Below are 21,433 nucleotides of genomic sequence, written 5' to 3'. Positions count from 1 at the left end.
AGGAATGAGGCAGTATCAATCAGGTCTTAGAAAAGACAAGAGAAACATGCAAGTAATTACACTGACATGAGCAAACTCATGCTTCTCTAGTTTTCAGATAATTTTAGTTAACGACATTTATTTAATCGACTATACGAGCTCTAACAGATAACAAACAATCGATAAACAAGCTAGACAAAATAGGTTACCAAATGGCATCAGTGACTTTAGACATAACAGGGAAACTATATGAACTAGCTATTCGACAACTCTAAATAGGTTGAACACATAACTCACAATAGGTACAATTAACAAACAAATAGAAGAATCGACCAAATAAAGGGTCTTATGAAGACAGACAGAATTAATTGATTAAAAAAATAGAAAACTCTCATAAACTAAACTAAACATGTAAAGAGATACGAATAGAATCACTAACAGAACAGAAGGAAAGGAAAAATTACCTCGGAAGCTTAAAAACAAGGATGACCAAGGCTCGAACTGGACTTCACTTCTTTGAGGTCGAACGGACTTCAATCGAAGTGTTCTCAACTGAGAACACCTTGATTAAGGTCTATTAGACCCCTAACTCCTCTTTTAATTGGACAGACCCCCATAGTTTTGAGTTTTAGGGTTCATACAGGCCGATTTGGGGCTCGAAGGGTTCTACCTAGATTCGAACGGAACCACCGTTGATTAGGGTATGAGGGAGGTCAGGGGAGTAACTGGTGTAAATTTAGGGTCAGTTGGTGTAGGTTAAGGTTTGGCTCGAATCTTCAAATGAAGATTCGAGACGATGTAGGTTGATTCGAGCCAAACGGTTTGTAGATTCGTGTTCAGGGGGTGAAGGTGCACTAGGGGTGTTAATTTGGTGACCGGCGGCGTTGATGCCGCCGGGTTTCAAGCGATGGGGTAAGGGGGCGGCGCTAGGGTTTTGTGGGGATCGTCTGGTTCAGTCCCTGAGATGATGAAGACGAAGGGGGGGTTTGGTTATGGGGGGTGAGAGATGGGGGATTATATACCGGGGTGGTCGTTTGATCATAGTCGTTAGATCAGTCGAGATCAACGGCCTGGATCTCTAACTTAAAGAAAACGACATCGTTTGGTTAAGTGAGACTTGGTTGGTCTTTGTGTGGAATGGGTCGGGTCAGGTAACGGGTAAGGGAGATGGGACGAGCGCCGTCAGATCAACTTGGTTTGAACGGCTGAGATGGGTTGTTCTTGAAACGACGTAGTTTTGGTATCAAACTACGTCGTTTGGTGACCTGGGAGATGGGTCTCTTGTACCGGCTGCCTTGGGCTGGTTTTGGTGCTTTTGGGCCTCGAATTTTCCTAAAGAAACTGGCCCAATCCGATTTTTAGACCAATTTGCACTCTTTTCTTTTATTTTCTAATTTAAAACACAATACCTAATTAAAGTAAAACTAAACACATATTAATTAACACTTAACACAATTATCACACACATATTAAAATATTTAAATAGGTAAAATCACACCATGGCAACAAAACATAAGACGAAAAGCATACTTTTGCGATTTTTCTTTAAAAACCAAACTATGATTTAATTAATTCCTAAATGTACAATTAAATCCTAAATAAGCATGTAATATATTTATTTTATATTTCGCGATTAACTACAAAAAAGTAAACATTTACGGACAAAAATGATTACCAAAAATGTCACGCAAATTCTCAAAATTGTACCCGAAGGTAACTTGTTTTATTTTCGATTTCTTTTGCAGTAATTTCCGTGAAGCAAAAATCACGTGCTCACAATGTTAAGGGTAGCCTCGAGCTAGTAATGACAAACAAGTTCAGAGAGAAAGGAGAGAGATATATTTATTATTTATCTTGCGGAGAATAGTGGGAGTAACATCAGATCGTTACATAGTGGTGCGGGCTCCCTTTATATAGGAGGGAACCCGGCTATAGTACAACATGCATTAATTGTGAAATATGGAGATGGGACGGCTAGACGCGACGCATCGGTGTAGGCTCTAGGTAGGCTAGCTCTGTCAGACTTAGTCGTGTACCTTGGAAATTTCCCCTTCTACTCTAGCCTTGGCCTTCGTCTTCTTCGAATCAGGCTTCAACGAGCCCCGAGGGAGGGGATTAATTTGTGGCTTCGCATCATCGGGGTCTCGATGCATTCTTCCAAAATGGCTTGATAGCAAGAAATCAAGTCCTCTGATTTTGCCGCATATAGATAGTCTCCGCGTTTCCCAAAATGAAGTGATGGGAAATGATTCTGACACTTGACTCCTCAAGCTTCTTACAACGACATCACATCAATGATGCAACCATCAGTGCGAGCTTTGTGGCAACTAGGATGTCCCATAGACTTGTGCAGTTCGGCGTCATTCAATGCACTGTCGATTCCCGTTCTTCAAGGTGGAATGTACCGCCATCGATTCATTTTTTTAATAATACAGCAATTGCGTATGCCGGTCAATCTTCCAAAGCCTCGATGACCGTGTCGTAACCCCCTATAAATTGAGGTGTCTTGGCATTGTTTTTTTGTATCCCAGTACCCTCGTTGGCTCATTTACCCATTCCTTCCTATCATCTTCTTCTATTCTCGAACATCATACTTGGGGCTCATGGCCTCAAGGTCGTTTGGTAGAGCTCCCGTAGGTTGTGTAGTGGACTCTTTCCGGGGCCTCCCTTTATCGAGCATAGTCATGTTGTCCTGTCGTTGCAGTGGTTGTTGACATATTTGCCGTTGTTATTGCTGTTGGCTCGAGATGATGGCGGACGGGGAGTTGGTTTCCCTCTTATGTAGATAGCCATTCGGACTGCACCGCTGCTCACTCTCCTATCTAGGCCTGGTGTGGCACTTCATCCCTTGGGTTTTTTCCTCCCCCAAGGGATAAAATGGCACTATCGGATGTTGGGACAGAGGCCCGCCGAATCTTCAAGATTTGGATCTGGCGGGCTATGTCTCTTTTCTCAGCCTCCTCTTCTTAATCCTTTTCATCGAGAATCCCTCGGGGATTGACCTGGGAACCTAGAGGAAGCGGCGGTCGAGGGAATCGGCCTCGAGGATGCATGCTCGAGGGGGCGGTGTTCCAGGACGCTGATACCGGAGATGGACTCTGGAGGATGGACCGGGCTCTCGAGTTTCATCACATGTACATCCTCTCATTCCTCCTTTTTCGGCATAGAAAACCTCTGTAGGTTTTTGTAATTGTATGTAGGGACCCCTCGAGGGCTGTTGTACATGGATTTCTATGAATATGAATACACTTCATTGACTTCTACTTTCGATTCTTGCCTTATTTTTGTATGTTCTCGTGCCCTTCGAGGCCTTTGAATGTTTTTCTTTTGTTATTGACAGCTTGATACCTAACTCGGATGCAAGCGTTCTTCCCGATCCTTTGCAGATTGGCATGGATCCTTTTGGAGCCCATCGTTATACCTCAGATCGAGCCTAAATTGATCTGATAGGCTTGGGCTGTCGGGCCCTCCAGGTTGTATAGAGATAGTATGCTGAGTTTTGGAGCTTTGCGTGCTTATTTCCCTTTATAGAAAAGGAATTAATGAAACCGGATACTGTCGTGAGTCGAATGATGGCGTCGAAAGCTTTCCGAAATACGGCTTCTCTTATGGTGGGGATCCTTGAAATCGGATGCTATCTTGAATTGGAGGAAATACAGCCGACTCCTTGAGTCCTGGCTTCTCGTTGAAGGTTGCTTCTGGGGTTGAGTATCGCCCCATAGATCTGCATCGAGGCCATTGGCCTCCTGGGGATAACTCCGGATAGGTGAATCGTCACTGATTCCCGCCTATATGTGGGGTAGCTCTGGCTTCTTCGAAAGGCCTCACTATTTCAGATAGCTATCCTTTCGCCTTGGCGTAGAGTTCTTCATTTCTTCAAGCTCAAAAGGCGTTGGCATACGTTCTTGCTCTAGTCTGTCAACTTCACCATAGTCATGGCAACTAATTTGGGGCCGGCCCGACAGGGAGTGGGGAGTGCCATTCCTGGCGCTTAAGATCCGTGGGAGTTTGCTCTGAAGACCATGTCTTTGATAAAAGAAGAACATCTTGAGATGGTGAGGAGATACTACGGGTGGAGCGAGGGGGTGACATTGCAGGTGCTTTCCCCGAGCGAGAGTGTCACGGACTCTGCTGATGAATTTTTGAGCGTATACCTATATCTATTCGCATTTGGCCCCCTTGATAGGGTCGTGCTTGATTTTTGCTTGAAGTATCAGGTTACTTTGGTGCAGATACATTCGTCGTTTTGGCGAGTGGTGCTGATGGTGAGGTCCTTTGCGGAGAGGGATGGACTTGAATTCATGCTCAGTCACCTCATCAAGCAGTATCGGCCCTTTCATCACCTGGGCCTGCTAACCATGAAGTGCTATTCGTTCACGCCCTTTGTTGTCAATGACGAAGAAGATGGGGATCGAGAATGGGCCAATTGGTTTGTCCGGGTCCGGACGGCCGACATTATCCCCGTGAAACTCTTGCCATTTACCGAGGGATAGAATTATGCGAGTGAGTGGAGCATCTGGTGCTTTCTCAAATTTTGCTTATAATAGAAATCAGTTGACTGATTGTGCTTTTCCTTTTTTACGGCAACTTCATGGACGCCAGGCGAAGTTCTCGATCTGCTCGGCTAGGTCCGGAGGTTGGTGACCCATTCAACTTGCGATGAGCGTAGGTGGCGAGCTACATCCCGCGTCATATGGGAAGCGAGATACTGAGGTATGCATGCAGATTGCCTTTGCCTTGGCCTTCATATATTTGGGATCACATTTCCTCTTTCTTATGTACCGGTTTTGCCATTACAAGTGCTGGGTGGTTCCTTGAGACGATGCGGCGCTCTTCCAAAGAGGGGAAGGATTCGTCGGCCTCTAAGTTGAGGGGTGATAGCGATAAATGGGATATAAACCCACAGTATGGTGGAGATTTTCATGGGGCTCAATGGGCCCGCGTCTTCGAGGAGAGGGCATTGTCCGTGCCTGCTGTTCCTGCAGTGTTTGATTCCTGAATGGCGGCTTCTCCAGGTGAAAATTCCTTTCCTGAGGTTGGTTCTCTTGGGGCCGAAGAGGCAGGATTATCAGGAGTGTGTTTCGACTTCGAGGAAGTTCGCCGCCTTCACTTCGTGGTGAGTTCAGGTGCAGTTCTTCTATGTTCCGCGCCCTCCTTTTTTATCGAACTTTCTTTTTTCAGGCTTGTGATAGACTCAGGTCTGAGCTGCTTCATCAAGGATCTAGGCATCAGAAAGTTTTGGACGAGGCTGACTCCCTTAGGCTTCTTAGCGAGGAGAAAGAGGTTGGGTTGCTGCATTGGCGATACTAGGCGTACAGGATCTCAAATTATGAGAGCTATTTGATGGAGTAAATAGTTTTTCGTAGTATGTGCTTTGCTCTTTTGGCCCTTAAGGTTAGCCCCTTTCTCCGGTATTAGCTACAGAAAAAGACGGAGGCCTTGGAGTACCTCAATGGTGATATCGACCGCGTCAGGAGTGCTTACAGCAAACTAAGGGCTCAGGTGCAAGCTCAAGCATTAGAGGAGAGAGGCGCCTCGGCCAAGGTTCCCACCCTAGAGGTTTAAGTCCATTTGGCTCGAGACAATGCTATGGTTCACGCGGGCATGATCAAGAAACTCGAGTTTAATCTCTTGAAGATCTGGGCCGAGATAATCGATGTCTGGGCTGAAGCGACATTAAGCCGAACCAAGGCTGACTAGGAGATGACGATCGTATGAAGGATGTTGCTGACGCCCAAGCCGAGCTGAAGCGGGCCCTCGACCGGGAGAAGAGGATCGAGGACAATGTTCATTGCAAATCCCGAAGAGAGGTGCTCGAGGCGATCGGCGTAAGAGGCTTCATTCTCTCAGAGGAATTGGCTCGAGCTAAGGCGGACGAGCATGACGCTCGGTCACTTCTTACTAATGTCACGGAGGGCGAACCCGGCAGGCTGTAGCCCTTTGGGGCGGAATGTAGATTTTGCCTTTTTTCCACTTTGCATTTAATACTTGAAGGGCATGTTGTAGATGGAAATTGCGCCCCTTGCGTATGTAAAATAAGAGAAAACTTGAAGCTTTACCTCCTTTGTATCCTTTCCCGTATTGCTTTTGACCAGTCGGGCTAGTTTCGATGTTTGGCGGGATCCTCATAGGTCCGGAGCTAATCAGGCAGTGCCCGGAGGCTTTCAAGTGCGATCTTCAATGTGAGCGGGTGTTGGGGCCTTCACATTTTGCCCAGCTGTTTAAGCTTAGTCTCCGAGTCAGGCCTTGACTCGAGCTTGCCTTACCTCTAATTTTTTCGTGCCTTCGTGGGCGGATGATGATTTCTTTTATCGCCCACCCTTGGGCACTTGCATTCCAACTCTTTTGAGTCCAGTCTTTGAGTCGTGTTGTGACTCGAGCTTTAATTGACCCTTCAATTCTTTCATGGGCGGACGACGATGGCTTTTCGCCCTCGATCATTTATTGTTTCAACTATTTTGGGTTCAGTCTCCGAGTCGCATCACGACTCGAGCTTTAATTAACCCTTAAGTTCTTCGATTTTCGAGCTGGTGATAGTGGTTCTTACACTGTTTGGTCGTCGAGACCTTGTGATATGTGGCTTGGAGGCTTGCATAGTTAACTATATTGGATCTGGTCTCCGAATCGTGTTACTATTCGAGCTTATTTTAATCCTCAAGTTATCGATTTTTAAGCTGGCGACAATGGCTCTTACGCTGTCTAGTCGTTGAGACCTTTTAGTGTTTGGCCCAGAGGCTTGTTTAGCTGGCGACGATGGCTCTTACGCTTTTTCCCTTATGCTTTTTGTAGGCTTTATTATTCGCTCGTTATGGTCTTTTGAAATAATTTTGCCTGACCCGTCGTTGGTTCCGGAGGAACATCAATTTCTAGTCGTTATCGGCGATGTTTTGAGCACCTCGGAACCTTCATAGCTCGTAGGCTGAGTAGGTCGAAGCCTTATGATTTGGAGCTGACATGGTCGAAGCTCGTTTTTTCCTGTTGAGGGAAGCCTATTTTAACCGGTTCTTTCCGAAGTATATTCGAAGTAATGGCCTGCGATTTTGTTTAACGATGGTCGGGCGTTCCCAAGTTGCGTTAATTTGGTTGTATCAGCCATTTTGACCGTAGTCATATGTGTTTGGCCGTATCCATTTTTTATCCCGAGTGATAGTTTAGGCGTCTACACCGAGGATATACCCTTTCGGGATTTTGAGTTTCATGCCTGTTGAGGTCTTACCGTTTTATCGTGCTTGTTGAGGTCTTATAGTTTGTCATGCCTATTGAGGTCTTACAGTTTGTCATGCCTATTGAGGTCTTATAGTTTGTGTTGCTTTGTAGAGTAAACTTGGTTACACTGAGTCTGCCCGCTCGGGGTCATATAGTTTTGAGTTTTCCAATACATGGTGATTGGCGATAGTCTCCGAGTCATCGAGTTTGCTTAGGCTCAAAGGCCGTTATTCATGAGCTCGGAGCTGCCTCGACATATCCTTATGAGCCCGGTGTTCCGACCCTGGGGTCATTCGGGTGTCGAATTGTTGGCGCTAAGTCTCCGAGTATATTGGCATGCATTTGGGGGAGGGGACCTTGCCCCAAGCATGTTTGAAATCTCCTTTTCCGAAGTGCAAGATGCTGAAAAATATTCTTTATTGCCGGGCGTAAATATACATATTGTTTCATCGTCATGAGCTTGGCTCGTGCGGGTGCGCCTCCTCGAACCATTTGGTCTAGCATATGATTCTCTATTGAAACCCAACCTGTTGTTCCTCGGTCCTTCCGAGAGGATGGCACTCTTAAGAGAAAACCATCGCTCGTCGTTTGGTTGTAAAAGAAGGCATGTGATCTTGTCGTATTCTCCTCTAGGGGTACGTTGCTCCGCTAGTAACCTTGCTGGTGAGACCCTCCTTCGGGGTGGAGATCCGACCGAGAGGAAAGAGCACGATGGGTTCTATCGAGGCCTTGGAATCTCTAAGTGGAGTTAGAACTTCTGAATGTCTCGGCCGATTGTTTGCACATAGTTTAGTGAAAAAATAACAAAGGAATGAGGCAGTTCTTTCTTACCGCAGGATGCATAGGCAATGTTCCGAGATTTGATATGGCCCTACTGTTTCGGGATGTGGGCCCTAGTATAGCCCTCCGCTGTGTTTTAGTAAGGCTTGGTCAGAGATATGGTCTGCCTACCCTTTGATACTTTCGAGGGTGGAGGTACTAATGTCGGCGATGCGTTATATGGTGCGAGATTTCTTTTTGTCGTGTACCGCTCCCTGTCGACGGTTCTAATTTTGCCCCTTATGTGGGACTTCATTCTTTTGACGAAGTGGGGTCAACACTATCTCCGGGTGGTATGTCTGCGGCCATCTGAGCAAGACGTCCTTGCCTTATGCCTCATCTGATGGTATAGGACTCGGCGTTCCAGTCCGAGCTCAAACAGGCTGTATCAGGGGAATGGTCTTTCTGCTTGTTGTAACGATCGTCGTTTGGAATTTGTTAAACATTTGAGAGGAGGTCATGTTTTGGCCCGACAATGTTGATGTGTTAATCAAACCACCTGAATTCATGAGCACATGTTTTATTTGAAATAGATCGAATGAGGGAGAAGCTTACCAATGCGTCAGTGTGAGGCCGAGGCAAAGTCCTAGTGCTTATTTGCTTGATGTGAGGAAGTCCACCGAAAAGTATCCCCGGAGTCGTCTTTCCCTAGTAATGAGCATTTTTACTTTCCATTTCTATGAGTCCTTGTAGGGTGTTGCCGCTTCTCCACTATTGTGGCAATATGTCGCAGTTCACTTGCTTCGCTCTTCCTGGTTGCCCTCCTCCATTGGGGCTGAATTCAAGCCTGACTGCTGCGGTGATTTTTATTGAGTAGCGCGGTTGTTTTCCTCCTGAGCTGGTGGCCACTTTTGACCCCGTGGTCGTGCACGCCATGCAGTTCCAGTGCCAGCTTGTTGTTTCCTCGAAGTGGATTCGGTCGGATAGGTTCGAATCATTTGGTGTCCCTGGTTACGCTTATGGTGATCCCGATGTTCGGTATAGCATTACTGAAGTTGTACTCTGATGGGCGAGGTGCCCCTCCGACCATGCCTCGTCGAATCTAGTTCCATTAAAGATTCCTTAAGGATATTATCCTCGAGAAATTTCCCAATCATTGCGAGGTAGATTGTGTCTCGGGGCGTTCCTCTTGTCCGTGGTATACGGGTGGTACCTCCTTCTGTTTCGTATTAGTTTTTTATCGGGAGCCTGGTTGAGTATACTGAGCCTGAGGGGACTCCCGGATGGTCATCTATGGCCCTGATTCGTGGCTGGTGCCGGGTACAGGCATCCGACTTGATCTCGGCTGGGTATCTGATCAAGCTTCGTTTGAAATGCCCCGCAGTCATTAGGCTCGATTCATTCAGTCGTCTCAAAACCGGGGGCGATCTCGTCCGTTCTATCATGACTTCCCGTGGCATTCCATTCTCTCTTTGTTCGGCCTCGGATTTGTTGGGCTCTCTCGTTGTTGCTTCAATGGCATTAGCGTGTGCCTCTACGGAAGAATTTGCTGGTATGGTTAGCGAGTTTGTGAGGCCAGGTGTCAGGCCACAACAATACGTCGTAGTTTCCCTTTGGGAGTGTCTCCCCCAATCTCTTCACCGGGACAAGCTCAAACTCGTCATCTTGAAGGTCGTCGCCCTTCAACGCGCACGTGTAGACGGTGGTGCGCTTGTCGGGATTTAAGGTCCTATTGTACTTAGGGAGTTCTGGCATTTTGAACTTCTGTGCAACGGGTTCCAGGACTGCTTCTTCGGGGAATGACTGCCGCATGAACTTCAACGAACCTGACTTGATCCTTTCGGAGAGATCCCCGAGCATCTTTGCTATGGCAGGGTTGGTTACCAATCCGTTGTTGCTTGACCTATCGGGTACTTGTTTGGCGGGGGGGAGCTGTTTCCGGCACTGTTGTGCTGAGAGCCTCTGGGTGGTTTTGCAACAGAGCAATAGCCAACTACTGTGCCTGCAATATTTCAAAAATATCGTGAAGACTCACTTCCTGCGCTTCTTGAGCCGGGGTCTTTTGAGATTCATGTCGGTTGCTGTGTAGTATGCTTCTGTTGTTGTGAGAAGTTTCGTCGACGTGCTGTGCGTCCTGCAAGTCCATGTCTGCTAGAATCGGTCCGGGTGCATTATCGGGATTCTGCGGTGGTGCTCCTGCGGTTGGGACATGCTTTTCATTTTCCATGTGGTTTTCGAGGTTGTTGTTCTCGACTCTATTTACCGAGCCAGACATTTTGATCAGAAATCAAAGAATCTTGGACAAGAAAAAGTATGAAAGATAACGTGCGTTTGTGCAATGAAACCGGCAAGAAAAGAATCACTATTATTTTTATACCCACGGTGGGCGCCAAAATATTTACCGTAAAAATGGTAACAACAATTAAATTTGTAAATGGGATTCTAAAAATACGTGATCTATTCTCGAGCTAGTTGTTTAGAATAGTTGATGCAAAAAATAAGAAATGTAAGGATGAAATGCGAGCTAAAACCAAGAAATATTCAAACCGAGGGGCTTGCTGCCCTGGCTTCGGATTGGTCGATAGAGAACCTCGAGGCCAGTGTCTGGGCTCGATCTCGAGCTATCGGGGTAGTCGAGATGGGATATCAGTTAGAATATAGTCGAGCAAGGCTCTTTATGAACAATACCAAGTAATAAATGAAGAACAAGTAAGAATCCAATATAAAACTACTAATGTTAAGGGTAGCCTCGAGCTCATAAGGATGAACAAGTTCAGAGAGAACGGAGAGAGAGAGAGAGAGAGAGATAGAGAGAGAGAGAGAGAGAGAGAGATTATTGATCTTGCGGAGAATAGTGGGAGCAACATCAGATCGTTACAAAGTGGTGCGCGCTCCCTTTATATAGGAGGGGAACCCAGCTATAGTACAACATACATTAATTGTAAAGTGGGGAGATGGGACGGCTAGACGCGAAGCATCGGCATAGGCTCTGGGTAGGCCGGCTCTGTTAGACTTAGCCGCGTACCTTGGGAATTTCCCCTTTTGCTCTAGCCTCGGACTTCGTCTTCTTCGAATCGGGCAACGACGAGCCCCGAGGGAGGGGACTAAGTCGTGGCTCCGCGTCCTTGGTGTCTCGAGGCATTCTTCCGAAATGGCTTGATAGCAAGAAATCAAGTCCTCTAATTTTGACGAGTATAGTTTTGTTGTTTTTTTTTTTTTTTAAAGAAATGCTTTAAAATAAGAAAGGAAATATTATTTTTTTTGGATTTTTTTATTTCTATTATCTTATTAATTTTTTGAAAGAAAAACTTCTAAAAATTTCTTTTCTTTTGATTTGAATTTTGGGAATTTTAAAAGTAAAAAGAAGATATATTTTTTTGAATTTTTATTTGTTTTCTCTTTTTCTAAAGATGAAAGAATTTTTTTTTTGATTTTGGGTGTGGCCTATTAATTTTCGGAAGAGGGGCTTTTAAGAAAATATTTTGGATTTCTGAGTTAAATTTTTACAAAAAGTATTTCTAAAAAAAATCGAAAATATTTTTGGACTTCAATTTTTCAATCAATTTTTTTTGACATTTACGAAAGAAAGACTTCTAAAGAAGAAAAAGAATATTTTTAGATTTTTGTTTCTGATTTTTGTTTTTGGAATTTTTTGGAAAAATACTTCAAAATAACGGAAACTTGTATTTTGGATTTTGATTTTTTTTCTTTTTATTTCTTTTTCCGTATGAAAGACTTCAGAAAGAAGGAAACTACTTTTTTGAGTTTTAAAAACTTCTTTTTTTTTGAATTTTCTAAGGAAAGATTTCTAAAAAAGGAACTAAAGGAAAATATTTTTGGATTTTTGATAATTGGGGTCGGAACTAATGATGTTTGCCTACGTATCTCACATCCGGTGAGAATCAGACTCGCGTAGTTCGGTCAGTTTTGACGGAACATGGAAACATGGCAATTGAAAATGTTGGCTCATTTTGAAATGACCTTTCTTTTTTTTTCTTTTTTTTCCAGAATTTCGGAAGAGTTTCAGGATTTTCAAATACCTACCTCACTCTTGGTTTTTGTCTTCTTTTTTTTTGATTTTTTCTTTCCCTATTCTAGAAGCCGGTCAACATGCAAGCCGAATAAAAAGATGCGCAAGTAGCATGTAAGATACATTAAGATGGTCTTTTAATTTTTGGGTACATCTGTCCTAGACGGACCCAACCATTGTGTTGAGTCCCCAAAGTTAAATGCATGTGATGCAAACAAACGTACCAACTAGGGATCCTGCATGAGGCTATGTTATTCTAGGTTTAAACCCTAGGTGTATTGTTTTAGACCTGGCTTACTCGGGGGGACAACTCGAGCTCGGGGGGGGGGGGGGGGGGGGGGGAGCGTACCGGGAATACAGAAGCTTCACCGGCTTTGTAACTTGTCCGAACCCCATTCTAAAATTAGGATATAACTTTAACAAAAGAGAAGTCACACGAAATGCACACTTCCTAGATGATTTAGAAGACTCCGAGAGAAGAGGTTTTCGTAACAATTTATATACAGTTCAACAATATCAAAGCGGTAAAAGCGACATTTAGCACATTAGGTGCAAACATGTAAAAATCAGATAATAAATAAAGCTAAGCATAACAGTTATTCTAAGCTTGAATTCTTGAACCCTGAACCAAATACTTTGGGTCTTGATCCTCAGCAGAGTCGCCAGAGCTGTCACACCTCCTTTTTCACCCGATGGGGTATATAAGGGAGTTTTTCCAATTCAAGTGACATAAATCAAAATGGAATTATTTATTTAACTTTTCAGAGTCGCCACATGGGATAATTTATTTGGTGTCCCAAGTCACCGGTATATTATAAATCCCAAATCAAGGAAATTTTGACTTTATTGAAAAGTCTGCAAAACCAGAAATTCTAGATAAGGAATTCTGTGAACCCGGGAGAAGGCGTTAGGCATTTTCGGGTTACATGGTTGTAGCACGATCACTTTAACTATTAATAATTGACCTAATTATCTTATTAATTACAAGTTTTAAACCTATTGTGCATTTTTAAACTTTTAAACCGCTTTTAATTATTTAGACCGCTTATTAGGATCTATGAAATTATATCTTTAACAAGTTACGATTGTCGTACACTTTTCGTTTTGGAACACACAGCAAACCACGCTACATGAAATGCACTCGCGGTTCGTGACATGTTTATTTTATTAATGATCAAAGTTGTTACGATCGGGTCACATGAATGCATACCTGAATCGGGATTTACGTATCATGACCATGCCGCGGGAACCGTACCCATATACACGATGATTTATTAATCGCGCCAAAAGATTTGCCTACCCACATGTGGTTGACTTAAACATGCTCCTAACAGTATAAGAGAGTGATAGAGCTATACACACTACTATACTAACCTTATATAGGAGAAATCTTCTTCAGTATATTTTAAAAGAGTAATTAACAGAATTACCATTTGTTTTGGAGGAACTCAATGTATTTTAAGTAATTAGGCACAATGTTGAGAAATTTTCGAGACAGCAAGAAAACCAAAATTAGAATAGAAGTAGAACCACTTTGCAACCTTGAAAGAAAATTGGAAGTCAGGTTTTACACTAACTGTGAGTCCATTGAAGCTTTGAATTGATATTCATATTGTTACACCTCTTTTTTTACCATCCAATGGTATATAGGAGTTTTTCCAATTAAAGTGACATAAATTGAAATGGGAGTAATTAATTTATCAGAGTCTCCACTTGTAATAGTTTATATAGTGTTCCAAGTCACCGGTTTATTTTTAAATCCCAAATTGTGGAAATTTCGACTTTACTTTATAAGTCTGCGAACTAAAAATTCTAGATAAGGAATTTTGTTAATCCGGGAGAAGGTGTTAGGAATTTACGGGTTCCGTAGTTCTAGCATGGTCGCTTAAACTATTAATGGCCTATTACCTGATTAATTACGCATTTAAACCTATGTGCATTTTTATGACTTTTTAGACCACTTTTACTGTTTTTATAGGAAAATTCAATATTATTTAAAACACATCTTAAACCATGCTACATGAAATGTACCCTCGGCTCACGACATATTTTATTTAACATAGTTGGAAGTTAAAGTCGGCTCACATGAAATGTACACCCTGATTTTAGCAATTTACAAATCACAAACCCGTAACCATGATAATATAATGTAGCGCACCTAATGCAACTACGAATAATCAATTTTAATAGCTAAGTTACAATATTTGTGAGGACCATGGATGATATAATTTATGGATGGCACACCTCAACCCTTTTAAAGGAAATGTATTTAAGTATAGCAACTACAAGTGTTAGCTCTTAATCTAATTTACGAGGGCCATGAGTTATGGGTTTTGTTTTATATGGCACACCTCAACGTATTTCTTTTTAGAGGAAAATTACACTTAATTAAAAGGGCTAATCTTAAATTAATTCCTTTGAAAAGGGATTTAGGCATGGGCGTCCATCACTTGTTACTTCATCAAATCTGGAAAAGTTCAGCTTTAAAAGGCTGCATTTGGGCTCAAAGCTTGGCCCAACAGAGAAAGAACTCAAAAGCTCTTGCCTTTGTTGGAATTTTAATCGAGTTCTTGCCTACATTGGGCCATAATCAGGCAGGCCCAGTTGCTATATTTTTTTGGCTGGGCCTATCCAACCTTTTCAATTAACCAAATCTGCCTATTCATAAATAATTATACTAATTGCTTGTTAAGTAAAATCAGTAAGGATCAAACAACAATGCTAGTTAATAATTAAACGCATAACATAGCAAGACATAATAACATGTTTTATACTATAATTTTTAAAGAAAAATTCACAATTAAAATCACTTTACAGGGTTCAACGCCCATGCCCAGTTACCTGGTCCCAGACTTGCTCAAATGAGTCCCAATGTCAGGCCTCGTTGCGAGTCTGACCCAATTCATGCTATGTCCCAAACCATTACACAATACAATAATAATGTCCATTACAAAAAGAAAAAGGTCCAACTGTTATGACCCAATATATAAATTAAACGAAAACTGAATTTAAAAATCATTATAACAGTCTATTTCCACTACTCAAAGTCCATGAATATACATAATTTTCTTGAATACAATTATATGTCTAGAAAAAGGTTAAGGCAAAGAGCCAACTTTCTTCCTAATTTGAAGCCTCCCAACTATTACAAAATCTTTCAAAAAGACAACTTCAACTTACAAGAAATCAGCTATAGAGTTATTTCTTGCAGGCTAGCATTTAATTCCAACTCTGAAGCTTCTTACTACTCAAAATGCTTTGGTTTCAGCATAGACTTTCATGGATCTAACCATGTGAAAAGGTTAGGCTCACAAAAATGTCTTCAAATGTATGGACATACAGTATTATCAATCATAAATAACAATGCAAGAATGAGTAAAAGGAAAAGCGATGTTGTTCATGAGTTTGACCATGTTTAAGGTCAGCCTCACAAACAAACAAAAACTTCCAACCCATGATCCTACTCTAAGTGCTCATCTTAGCAAAGAAGAAAGTAAGGGAAAGGGAAATAAACTTAGTCATATTCAAGATGAGTTAAGAATCTATAAACTATTAAGGAGTAAGTCTGACCATTAAAGGGTGAGATTCATTTCCTTTAATGTTGCTGTGAAAAGGGGAATTTTGAACATAGTTTTATAGTATATAGACAAACTAATTCAGCAATCAAACATTGACATACACAACACAATATTTCTGATTTCATGATCAAATGTAGCAGCCATTTAAGGTAATATCAACACAGGGTTTATAAACTTTAATCAACCCTAAATTCACAAAGTTAAGGATTCCAAAACTAACAACAAAGTTTAGCCAAACGAAAAAACAAGTTTCAAACACAAATTTTAAACTCAAAGTTAATTCTATTTATGATGGACATAGTTACATATCTTGGAATTGAAAACACAAACAGAGAAATGACCAAATAAAGGTCAAGGAGAAAAGAACCAAAAAGCTTTAGCAATCAAATAGATCCCAAAAGAAGAATTTTCAGCTTCAAAACCATTTTTTGACTGATGAAAACAAGAAATCTTCAAAGAAGTTCTTCCATTTTTGCTAAAATCAAAGGAAAATAAGACATTTGAACTTTTTAGAGTGTATTTCTTAGGATTTCCAGTTCTACCTTGTTTTTGAGGAATAGTATCTATATATAAGTTGCCTAGGATAGGTATTCTTTTGGAATATTTCTTATCCTATAGCAAAATATAGTACTGTCTCTTTTTACAACCCTGGTACAACTGTCCTTTTTTATCCTATATTTCAGCATCTTTTTACAATAACTAAGACAACTGTACCCTTTCTAGAAAGTTATTTTCCTTAGATATTTTCTGAAAACTTATCCTAAGTTTCTTTAATTCAATTAGGTCCCTATAAGTCTTAATGATTTACAGATTAGGGCAAACAAGAACAAAAGTCTATCAACAAATCCAAAAATGAAAATTAAAGGATGTCAACAGAAATAAAATAAAAGACATGATGCAATTTGAACTAGAATTAACCTAATTGGTAGACAAAATATTTATCTAAATTAAACCTAAACAAAACTAAATTTCAATGACTAATCTATCAGTAATCAAACGAAATTAACATAGGGCTGCAAAGATAGGCTAAAAATGATCCTAAACCAATACTGGACCTAAGATAAAAAAAATAGAAAAACATGCAAACTCATTTCAAGTATCGACTCTAAGGATGAAACTTAATTAAGCTAAATTTTTGCAATTACAAATAATCCTTATTCAATGAAATTTTCACATGCTTCTAACTAACCTAATCACCGGATGCAAAAAAAAAGATTCTAAAATAAAAGACCTAAAACATGCTAATAAACATAAAAGAAAGAAGATGAAAAGGAATTTTCAGAAAAGGAAAAGAGAAAAGAAAGGCAAAAGGAGTTACCAAACTTATTTCCAGAAGTAACAAAGAAGGCCAAACAGGTGAGCCTTGACCAAACTTTGAAGCAAAGAGGTAATATGAACATTGAACTGACATTAACCGACTATTCCTAAAAAGAACAGTCAGCTAATAGAAGTTTGGGGTTCAAATGCCCAAACTCTGACCAAAAGGAGATGGGTACAAGAGATTGGATTGGAAATTCGGAGAGATTGGCTGGGGTTTTCGGTGAATTGGTCGTGGCAGAGGGGTGTGAGGACTATGGGGTATGATTTTGAGGTGATTTAGGTGAACTAGGGTTTCTAGGTTGAAACTCATATTTGAAATTCGGGGCGTTTGAGAGTGATTCGAGAGAATTGATTTAGGGATTTGGAAGAGGAGATGACAGTGGTTAACTAATAAAAATTTGGGGCTATTGGGAGAAGTTCCGCCACCGTGAGCCGATTTCCGGCGGCGGAGGGCGTTGGAGACGATGGGGGGAAATGGGGCGGCTAGGTTTTTTTTAGTTTAGGTGTTAGAGACAACTGAGGGGTTCCGAATGGGGGGGGGGGGGTTCTAATTCAAACAGTTATATAATAATTGAGTGACCAGTTCCGAGCCGTTGGATCAAATGCATCCAACAGTTGAGATGAAAGGTGGGCAAAACGGCGTCGTTTCTCGGAGCTGGGGCTGGACCGGGTATAGCTGGTTTTGGGCCTGGGTTTGGGTAATTATTTGGGTTGCTTTTGGCTTTAAAGAAATAGCCCCAAATTCAGAAATTAAAACCCCCTTTTCAATTTCTTATTCCTATTTTCCTTTTTTTTCCTTGTTCTTTAATTTAAAATCCTATATTAAATCCTAAATTGTAAAACTAACCAATTACCTAATTATAGAAAATATAAAAAAACACTTGATCCTAACATAAAAGAGAAAAATCAACACTCTAAAAATAAAAATGTAAAATGAGCTATTTTTTGTGATTTTCATTTTTAATAAAATAAATAATTAACTAATATACCCTAAAAATGTAAAAACAAAACCTAAATGCAATGCATGATTTTATTGGCATTTTAATGATTTTTAATAAAAATTAAACGTGCACAAAAATGCAAACAATTAATAAAATCCTAAAAAACTCCTAAAATTGGTAAATAATTAAAAAAATCTATTTTCTTGGATTTTATAGGAGTAATTCATATAAGGCAAAAATCATATGCTCACAGCTGCCCTTCTTTGCTCGGAAACACGAAGAGTTTTCGGGCAAAAATAAAATGAGCAATTACGAGCAATTTTTGCCTATTTAAAACTCCATGAGAAGCATCTTTTCAAAAAGTCTGACCGAACCTTGCTTCGGAGGTTGCCTACATATCCTTGGCTATAAAAGAATCAGGTCGGTGTAGTTCTGAACGTTTTGGTAGTTGGGACTATCGGGAAACTGTGATTTCACTAATGTTGCTGTTGTTTCTTCTTGCTGAGCTCCTTATTACACCGAAATAAAAGATGAAAAGCTAAACTAGCTAATCCTATCAACTACGAGTTACAAGATTCCTATCTATAAACCTTCTAAACCTTGATCTTAAGTCTTGGACGGTTCTTCCTGCAGACTCTGATCTAAATCTTGATGCTTGTTAGTTGCAAATGCTGGTTCATTCTTCTTCAGCTTTTCGGATCAAGGCGGGACATGCAAAACTTATGACTTCAATCATATCTTGGGCAGTTCGCGTCTTTTCTCTACTTCTATACTCAAAGTTCATCTTCTTTTCTTGTTCTTCCTTTCTTTTATTTGGGTTGAGACTTATTCTTTTGGTCATCTCAAACATTGTGTCGCACGGTGAAAAACCTATTCAGGCACCAAAGCAAACAAACAAACGAAATTTTCCGCCCCAGTTTTCACTAGGAAAATTTTGTGAGTTATTGTAACAAAAATCTAAACTATTTCTTTATTGAAAGCAATAAAATCATGATTGTGTTTCCTTGGGAAAAGAAGATTAGGGAGTGAAGCCCTATATATATAATGACTTCAACTAGGGAATGGAAACTCTATGTTGGAAAAGTGACCAAGGAGTGGAGACCCTATATCTAAAATAACTTCAACTAGGGAGTGGAGACCCTATGTTGGAAAAGCAAACTATGGAGTGGAAACCCTATGTTAGAAAGGCAAACTAGGGAGTGGAGGTCCTATGTCTGAAATAAATTCAACTAGGGAGTGGAGATCCTATATTTGCAAAGCGACTAAGGAGCGGAGACCCTATGTTGGAAAAAGTGACTAGGGAGTGGAGACCCTATGTCTAACATAACTTCAACTAGGGAGTGGAGACCCTATGTTGGAAAAGAGACTAGGGAGTGGAGACCCTATGTCTAAAATAAATTCAACTAGGGAGTGGAGACCCTATATTGGAAAAGTGACTAGGGAGTGGAGGCCCTATGTCTAAAGAAACTTCAACTAGGGAGTGGAGACCCTATGTTGGAAAAGCGACTAGGGAGCAGAGACCCTATGTCTAAAGAAAATTCAACTAGGGAGTGGGGACCCTATGTTGGAAAAACGATTAGGGAGTGGAGACCCTATGTCTAAAACAACTTCAACTAGGGGGTGGAGACCCTATGTTAGAAAAGTGACTAAGGAGTGGAGACCCTATGTATAAAGAAAATTCAACTAGGGAGTGAAGACCCTATATTGAAAAAAACGTAACTAGAGATTGGGGACCCCACGCTACCATGTTTTTGAATTTTCTTCTTTTTTTTTATTTAAGAAAAATGAGTAAGAATGCAGGAAAGAATTTGGAGGAGACTTCCTTTTAGATTGATTATTGCTGCAAAAAAATTTCTAGCCCTTGCGGTGATTATTTTAGTTACACCTGCTTCTTGCAAGGTTTCTTTGGATTGCACCTGTTTCATGTTTTCAGACAAAGAACAATTGTTAGTTTGAAACAGTGGTTGGTTTTGTGGCCTTGATTGTTTGATCTCGGGCCAACTCTTTCAATAAGAACCTCTATTGCTCGGTGGCTTTCTGGAAATTGATCTCTTTCCTAAACCTAGAGATCTTGACTTTTCAAAATTCCACGTGATGGTTCGCCCTTGTGGGCTTTGGCCTTTTAATCTTATTTTTCCTTTATGGGCACTTGACTTTGGATTTCTTTCCTTTTCAATAATTTTGACTCTAAAGCATCGGTCATCATGGCCAGTCAATATCGACTTGATGCACATGCCGAGGCAGGGTGCTTTTCCTTGAATTTGGCTTTTGTTAATCAGAACCCTGTAAAACCAATCTTGCCACCTTTTTTTGTATTAGTTTCGAAGAAGGATTAAACCGAAAGGGATTCAAAGAAAAGTAAGCAAAGGGCAGGATAATGAATTTAGCGAGAAGTGTCCCTTTCGGGGCAAGAAAGAATGACTTATCTGGAGTGTATGAAGACTTCAATAGACATGACATGCTTCTTAAACTGGATACTCGATTGGCGCAACCATCTGATCTCTCATAAACCCATCATAACACGTGTCTTGAACCGAGAAACCTTGGCAGGACTCTATCAGTGCCGATGGTTGTAGGGAATTCCTTCTTTTTTGAACAATGGCGCCCTTGGCGGGTTTTCGCCAATTGACCTCTCTTATTTCTCTTCTTACTGTCGCCTTATAGTGCTCTTTGCAAGTTTTCACTAACAAAACTCTCTCATTTTCAGTTTCTCTGCTCACCATCGCCTTACGATGCCTGTGTGAGTTTTCACCAATAAGACTCTCTCATTTTTTCTCTTATTTGATTGCATAAGATCCAAGTAGCTGCATTCTCTGATCCTTGAACATTCTCAGCGATTGATCGGAAGGACTTGAACAGGATTTGGGGTCAAAGGAATTTGGATTGAATTACAACTTTGGAACTATTCAGGGGAGATCATCGTCAACCCATTATAACATCTACCCCAGTTTCACTTTTAAGGAAATTTGGTTTTTTGTTTTGGTGTGACTGAACCCTAGAGAGAGGTTGCCTATGTATCCTTTCAGAATCAAGTCGAATGTAGTTCAAGGAAACTTTATTTTTGATTTTCTTTTTTTTTTCACATACATTTTCAGGTTCCAAAGAGGGTAATCAAAGAAAGGTAACCGGCTCAAAGTGTTAGCAAAGGGTTGATGTGTTTGGGGTAGCGAGAATAAAAGCCTTTGTCATCCCAATTGGTTACTATCAGTACCGCAGAAGGATTAAACGTAATACCTTTTGTCCGCATCTGCATTGACAGTTGTTTCAGGGTCATTTCCTTCAATGTCTCCCAAGTACAAGCCCCTTTCGGCAACAATTATCTTATAATGTATGGAGCTTTCAGTTTGGAGTAAACTTTCCTTTTTCTTCCTTGTGATGCGGGAGAATACGTCTAAAAACGAGTTGCCCCACTTCAAAGTTCCTAGGCCGTACTTTCTTGTAGTAGGCACGTGTCATTCTTTGTTATACAACTGCCCATGGAAAACTACGGCCATCCATTTTTCATCAATCAGGGTTAACTGTTCTAGACGGGTCTTGACCCACTCACTATCCCCAATCTCAGCTTCAATAATGGTTCGGAGAGAAGGAATTTCAAACTTTTGCGGGTATTACGGCTTCAG

The sequence above is a fragment of the Nicotiana sylvestris genome, chromosome 7 (assembly GCF_000393655.2).
Source record: "Nicotiana sylvestris chromosome 7, ASM39365v2, whole genome shotgun sequence".
Taxonomy (NCBI): domain Eukaryota; kingdom Viridiplantae; phylum Streptophyta; class Magnoliopsida; order Solanales; family Solanaceae; genus Nicotiana; species Nicotiana sylvestris.
This window is presented reverse-complemented; position numbering follows the sequence as displayed.